At 46.2% G+C, this 7024-nt stretch overlaps 1 pseudogene; it reads right to left on the bottom strand.

Annotated features, from left to right (window-relative positions):
* The window catches only part of LOC112073495 (fibronectin-like), a 42177-nt pseudogene that overhangs the window by 1251 nt on the left and 33902 nt on the right, over positions 1-7024 (bottom strand).

Raw genomic sequence — 7024 nt, 5'->3', positions numbered from 1 at the left:
CAAGAGAGAGATCAGATTTTTACCATGTCAGCTTGGGGATTCAATCCAGCAACCTTTCGGTTACTGACCTAAACTCTAACCACTAGGCTACTGCCGCCCCAAATAACATGTATTGATTTGGACTGTCAACACCAGAAGTGTACGTTACCCTGTCCTGAAGAGGGGGTGACCCTGTCCTAAAGAGGGAGTGACCCTGTCTGAAGGGGCGTGACCATGCATCACCCTGACCAGCAAATTCTTTTCATAGTCTTTTATTTTTTTCATTTACATTATCTCTCTGCCTTTTGATCCCCTCTCTTTTTTCCCTCTGTCATTCTCTCTCTCAAATGATGGTATTATGGCCGCAGTGACTCGGCAGTGAGGGAAGAAGAACTGTAACTCACGCACAATGACGGAGTGTTGGAGAAGTTGGCATAATACAACTCTTTGTGTCGGGAGGGAGGGAGGGAGGGAGGGAGGGAAGGGAGGGAGGGAGGGAGGGAGGGAGGAGGAGGGAGGGAGGGGCGTGCGGTGCGTGCGTGCGTGCGTGCGTGCGTGCGTGCGTGTGTCTGTGGCTCTCAGCTATAATGTGAAAGCCAGCTCTAACATTGTGGGGCAGTCCGGCAGTGGGCACCCCAGTCAGTCAAGGTTAATGAGGCCGCTGGCTGGCTAGCTGACTCATTGACTGGCTGGCTGGTGTGTGCTAGGCTGCCAAGGAAAGCCAGGCGGGTAGCTAACGTGCCCGTTTATCGCACGCTGTGGCAGACCACGGCGCCGGCCATGTTGCAGAGAGCAGCTCTTAATCACATTCTCGGGTGGCGCAGTGGTCTAGGGCACTGCATCGCAGTGCTAGCTGCGCCACCAGAGTCTCTGGGTTCGCGCCCAGGCTCTGTCGAAGCCGCGCAACCGGAGATCCGTGGGGCGACGCACATTGGCATAGCGTCCCGGGTTAGGGAGGGTTTTGGCCGGTAGGGAGGGTTTGGCCGGTAGGGATTATCCTTGTCTCTAGTATGTAAAAATGTAATAAAAAAATAAAAATAAAAAATGTATGCACTCTATCTGTAAGTCGCTTTGGATAAGAGCGTCTGCTCTTGGCCGGTAGGGATATCTTGTCTCAGTATGTAAAAATGTAATAAATGTATGCACTCTACTGTAAGTCGCTCTGGATAAGACGTCTGCTAAATGACTAAAATGTAAAAAAATGTAAATGTAGCTAATTCACCAGTTTTGTAGATTCTGTATACTAATGTCTGCACTGTTCTTTTCATTTAGAACAAGAACTGTAATAGGGTAGGGTTGGCTAAACTTTTCAATTTTGAAACAAAAAGTGGGAAATAACTGTATTTTAGGAGAAGCAAAAAGTGGCAATTAGACTTTTGTATGTATAGTCACCTCTCTTTAGGACAGTGGTTCACCCCTCTTTAGGACAGGGTCACGTACACTTCTGGTGTTAAAAGTCCAAATCAATACATGTTATTATATCAACTGACAGCAGATGGTATTGTTAGGCACAGGCTACAACTGAAACCTGTGTGTCTGCTGTGCGTGTGTGTGTTCTGCTGTGCTGTGTGTGTGTCTGCTGTGCTGTGTGTGTGTCTGCTGTGCTGTGTGTGTGTCTGCTGTGCTGTGTGGTGTGTCTGCTGTGCTGTGTGTGTTGTCTGCTGTGCTGTGTGTGTGTTGCTGTGCTGTGTGTGTGTGTGTCTGCTGTGCTGTGTGTGTGTGTGTGTCTGCTGTGCTGTGTGTGTGTCTGCTGTGCCGTGTGTGTGTCTGCTGTGCTGTGTGTGTGTCTGCTGTGCTGTGTGTGTGTCTGCTGTGCTGTGCCGTGCGTGTGTCTGCTGTGCTGTGCCGTGCGTGTGCGTGTGCGGTGTGCGCGTGTGCGTGTGTGTGAATAAGTGAAGCTATAGTCTGTGGTTGGCTTGTGTGTACCCTATAGATTCAGATAATAGATCCAGTACCAGTCCAACTCTCTGTGCTCCAAGTCACCCAAAACCACCCCTTCACCCCAAACACCCCTCATGTCTCACTCACTTCCTCACTGTCAGCAACAGTGGCCTGGCTGTTATGTCATGCCCTGACACATGCCGTGGTCATTAATCATCACTGTCAGTATCTGTGATGACGAGCACTGATGACTGCAGCCACACTGTATAGACCTTACAGTACATCTCAATCTGTGTGGCGGGAACCATGGAACCAAATCCTCTTTGTAGAGGGAAAATACTGTAATCAATGAGCAATAATCTTCCTGTTTTTCATTGGCCCTGCCACTCACCCTCTCCTCCTCTCATCTTTCTCTTCATCCTCCTCTTCATCTCGTGCACCTCCTTGTGTCTGCTTCTGCTTTCCAAGAGAGTCATCTCCTCGGCTCATCTGCATGCAAAGCGCCTGGTTCCAGCTGTGAACGAGGGATTGAATGGAAATGGAGGGGAGAAAGAACAGATTATGCTCTTCTAACGCACGCCATGCCTCCTGGCTGGCCCACCAGCTGAGTATAGAGAAGAGGGAGAGAAAGAAAGAGAGTGGGGGCCGGTTTAGAAGAAAGAGAGAGAGGGGTCAGATTTAGTCGAGAGAGAAGGTACAAAGTAAGTGGAGGGACAAAGACATGTCAGAATGGAGGTAGTCTTTATATACGGGCTAGAAATGAAGTGGGCCAGTCTAACAAGGGTCCTGTTAGCACAGGGGTGGGCCATTCCCGTCTCCAGGGCCTGATTCGTGTCACAGTTTTGCTCCAGGCCCAGCTAACACACCTGACTCCAATAATCACCTAATATGATCTTCGGTTTAGAATGCAATTTTGATTAATCAGCCGTGTTTGCTAGGGATGGAGAAGAAGAGTGACACCAATTCAGGCCCTGGAGGACTGGAGTTGCGCCCCCCCCCCCCCCCAAAGTGTTAGCAGCATACTGTGTCATCAATGCAAGGTGCTTAATATGTATAGAGATCGCAACTTTGCATCTGTCCTATTATGGCGTCTGTGCAGCAGGTAGCCTAGCGGTTAGAGCGTTGGGCCAGTAACTGAAAGGTCGCTGGTTCGAATCCCCAAGCCAACTAGGTGAAAAATCTATCCATGTGCTCTTGAGCAAGGCACTTAACCCTAATTGCTCCTGTAAGTCGCTCCAGATAAGAATGTCTGCTAAATGGCTAAAATGTCAAATATAGTCAAACGTTGGAAATGAACCCTGTTAGATATCTTATAGTGCCTTCGGAAAGTATTCAGACCCCTTGACAGCCTTATTCTAAAATGGATTGAATAAAAAAACTCCCTCATCCATCTACACACAACACCCCATAATGACAAAGTGAAAACAGACTTTTAGATTTTTTTGCAAATGAATAAAATAAAAAAAACTGAAATACCTTATTTACATAGGTATTCAGACCCTTTACTATGACACTCAAAATTGAGCTCAGGTGCATCCTGTTTCCATTGATAATCCTTGAGATGTTTCTACAACTTGGAGTCCACCTGTGGTAAATTCAATTGATTGGACATGATTTGGAAAGGCAAAAACTTGCCTATATAAGGTCCCACAGTTGACAGTGCATGTCAGAGCAAAAACCAGGCCATGAGGTCGAAGGAATTGTACATAGAGATCAGAGACAGGACTGTGTTGAAGCATAGATCTGGGGAACAAGATTCTCTGGTCTGATGAAACCAAGATTGAACTCTTTGGTCTGAATGCCAAGCGTCACGTTTGGAGGAAACCTGGCACCATCTCTACAGTGAAGCATGGTGGTGGCAGCATCATGCTGTGGGGATGTTTTTCAGCGAGACCAGTCAGGATCGAGGAAAAGATGAACGGAGCAAAGTACAGAGAGATCCTTGATGAAAACCTGCTCCAGAGCGCTCAGGAGCTTAGACTGGGGCTAAGTTTCACCTTCCAACAGGACAACAACCCTAAGCACACAGCCAAACCAACACAGGAGACACTTCTCTTTCCATCTTAAAATGGCAGTTTAATCTATTCCACAAGACCCCTCAGATCCATGGTAATGGCCTTGTATTGGGTGACATATGGGAATCATAGGAATCGTCACTGCAGGGCAGTTTTGACCATTGACACCAATCATAAGCCCCTCACTGTTCCCCACATTACCAGCAAGCCAAACGACAGGCATCCATCTTAGATCTTACAGTGGAGCTTTTGGAATGGTCTGACTCTCCCAGTGGTTGGTATACCAACATTACGCTAACATTATGCGTATGCCTGCAGGCCCTGGGCCAGTGCAGTAATGAAGAGAGGGCCATGGTTGCCTGCCTCATGATGTATAAATTGTTCATGTGCCCAGCGTCTCTCTCCCCTCCATCAGACTATTACAGCTGAGACCAGTGTTCCCTGCTACTGTACTGCTACTGCTCTGCTCTGTTCTTACCAGCCTCGCTAGGACACTGGAATCTCATGAATACAAATGCTGTTAAATGGCAGCCCCCTAGACATTACCTGTGTGTGTGTGTGTGTGTGTGTGTGTGTGTGTGTGTGTGTGTGTGTAATCCCTCACCACTGCAAGCAGACACTTCTCTTTTCATTCTAACAATAGAAAGAAACACATTGCCAAAGTGCATAATATAATAATCATGTATAATTTCACAATAGTTTGGACAGACATGTAGGACTAGATGCAGAAATATCTGCTTATCCTTGTGATTCCATTTCTCTACATTGTCTTGTGTCAGCATCCTTTCTGGCCCTGTGAGTGTCAGTCACTTCTCCATCTATGTGTCAGTCAATGTCTGCCTCCAGTCCTGTCGCTCTCTGTGGTTCAAGGCCAACGGCTGGGGAACGGCTGGGGAACGGCTGGGGTTTAATCAGGTAAAACGTGTAAGGGCAATTAGGAGCACACTGTGTCAATGTCTGCTTCTGTGTGTTGCAGGGAGTGTGTGTGTGTGTGTGTGTGTGTGTGTGTGTGTGTGTGTGTGTGTGTGTGTGTGTGTGTGGTGTGTGTGTGTGTGTGTGATATCCTCACCAGACAACAGATAAACATGTTCTGCATCATTGCAACCACACATTCTCCTTTAATCATAACAATAATATCAAATAGAACAGATGCGCTCATTCCACTCTCCTTTAATCATCTAGCAGTGTCAGACTGTATCTGCCTATATGTGTGTGTGTGTGTGTGTGTGTGTTGTGTGTGTGTGTGTTGTGTGTGTGTGTGTGTGTGTGTGCTTTACAATATCACAACATAAATATAATGAATATAATAAATATTCACACTCCTGCTCTGCTTTTGCCCCATGGGTAAGGCCTATCTTATACAGTGCATTCGAAAGTATTCAGACCCCTTGACTTTTTCCACATTTTGTACGTTACAGCCTTATTCTAAAATTGATTAAATCGTCCCCCCCCCCTCATCAATCTACACACAATACCCCATAATGACAAAGCAAAAAACTGTTTTTTAGAAATGTTTGCAAATTTAAAAAAAATTTAAGAAGGAAATATTACATTTACATAAGTATTCAGACCCTGTTAAAGTACCTTTGTCAGCGATTACAGCCTTGAGTCTTCTTGGGTATGACGCTACAAGCTTGGCACACATGTATTTGGAGAGTTTCTCCCATTCTTCTCTGCAGATCCTCTCACGCTCTGTTAGGTTGGATGGGGAGCGTTGCTGCACAGCTATTTTCAAGTCTCTCCAGAGATGTTTGATCTCCAAGCTCTGGCTGGGCCACTCAAGGACATTTAGAGACTTGTCCCGAAGCCACTCCTATGTTGTCTTGGCTGTGTCCTTAGGCTCGTTGTTCTGTTTGAAGGTGTGCCTTTGCCCTAGTCTGAGGTCCTGAGCGCTCTGGAGCAGGTTTTCATCAAGGATCTCTCTGTACTTTGCTCCGTTCATCTTTCTCTCGATCCTGACTAGTCTCCCAGTCCCTGCCACTGAAAAACAACCCCACAGCATGATGCTGTCACCACCATGCTTCACTGTAGGGGTGGTGCCAGGTTTCCTCCAGACGTGACACTTGGCATTCAGGCCAAAGTGTTCAATCTTGGTTTCACCAGACCAGAGAATCTTGTTTCTCATGATCTGAGTCCTTTAGGTACCTTTTGACAAAGTCAAAGCGTGCTGTCATGTGCATTTTACTGAGGATTGGTTTCTGTCTGGCCACTCTACCATAAAGGCCTGATTGGTGGAGTGCTGCAGAGATGGTTGTTCTTCTGGAAGGTTCTCCCATCTCCACAGAGGAACTCTGGAGCTCTGTCAGAGTGACCATCGGGTTCTTGGTCACCTCCCTGACCAAAGCCCTTCTCCCCCGATTACTCAGTTTGGCTGGGCTGCCAGCTCTAGGAAGAGTCTTGGTGGTTTCAAACTTCTCCATTTAAGAATGATGGAGGCCACTGTGTTCTTGTGTTGGAGCTCTATGGACAATTCCTTCAGCCTCGTGGTTTGGTTTTTGCTCTGACATGCACTTCTAACTGTGGGACCTTATATAGACAGGTGTGTGCCTTTCCAAATCATGTCCAATCAATTGAATCTACCACAGGTGGACTCCAATCAAGTTGTAGAAACATCTCAAGGACGATCAATGGAAACAGGATGCACCTGAGCTCAATTTGGAGTCTCATAGCAAAGGATCTGAATACTTATTTTAAATAAATTTGCAAACATTTAAAAATATATATGTTTTCGCATTGTCATTATGGGGTATTGTGTGTAGATTGATAAGGAAAACATTTATTTAATCCATTTTAGAATAATGCGGTAACGTAACAAAATGTGGAAAAGGTCAAGGGGTCTGAATACTTTCTGAATGCACTGTTTATGGCCTCTACTGATGCTATGTACATACACAGTGATTTGAATGATGGGAAATGCATTAGAATGGCTTAGGAAATGAATGGCTGCATTACCATTTGCAGAGATTGTGCAGAGTAGAATACTAATAAGGTGGTCTTAGTGAGTTCTAGTATATTAGAGGCAGAGATAAAAATGGGAAAGAAAGGATTTGAAAGCAGACGAAGTTTGGACTGAATTCAAGCTCTTCCTCGACCTTCTTCACCTGACAGACAGGCGCGCGTGCTCACACACACACACACACACACACACA

The sequence above is a fragment of the Salvelinus sp. IW2-2015 genome, unplaced genomic scaffold, assembly GCF_002910315.2.
Source record: "Salvelinus sp. IW2-2015 unplaced genomic scaffold, ASM291031v2 Un_scaffold2276, whole genome shotgun sequence".
NCBI classification, from domain to species: domain Eukaryota; kingdom Metazoa; phylum Chordata; class Actinopteri; order Salmoniformes; family Salmonidae; genus Salvelinus; species Salvelinus sp. IW2-2015.
This window is presented reverse-complemented; position numbering and strand designations above follow the sequence as displayed.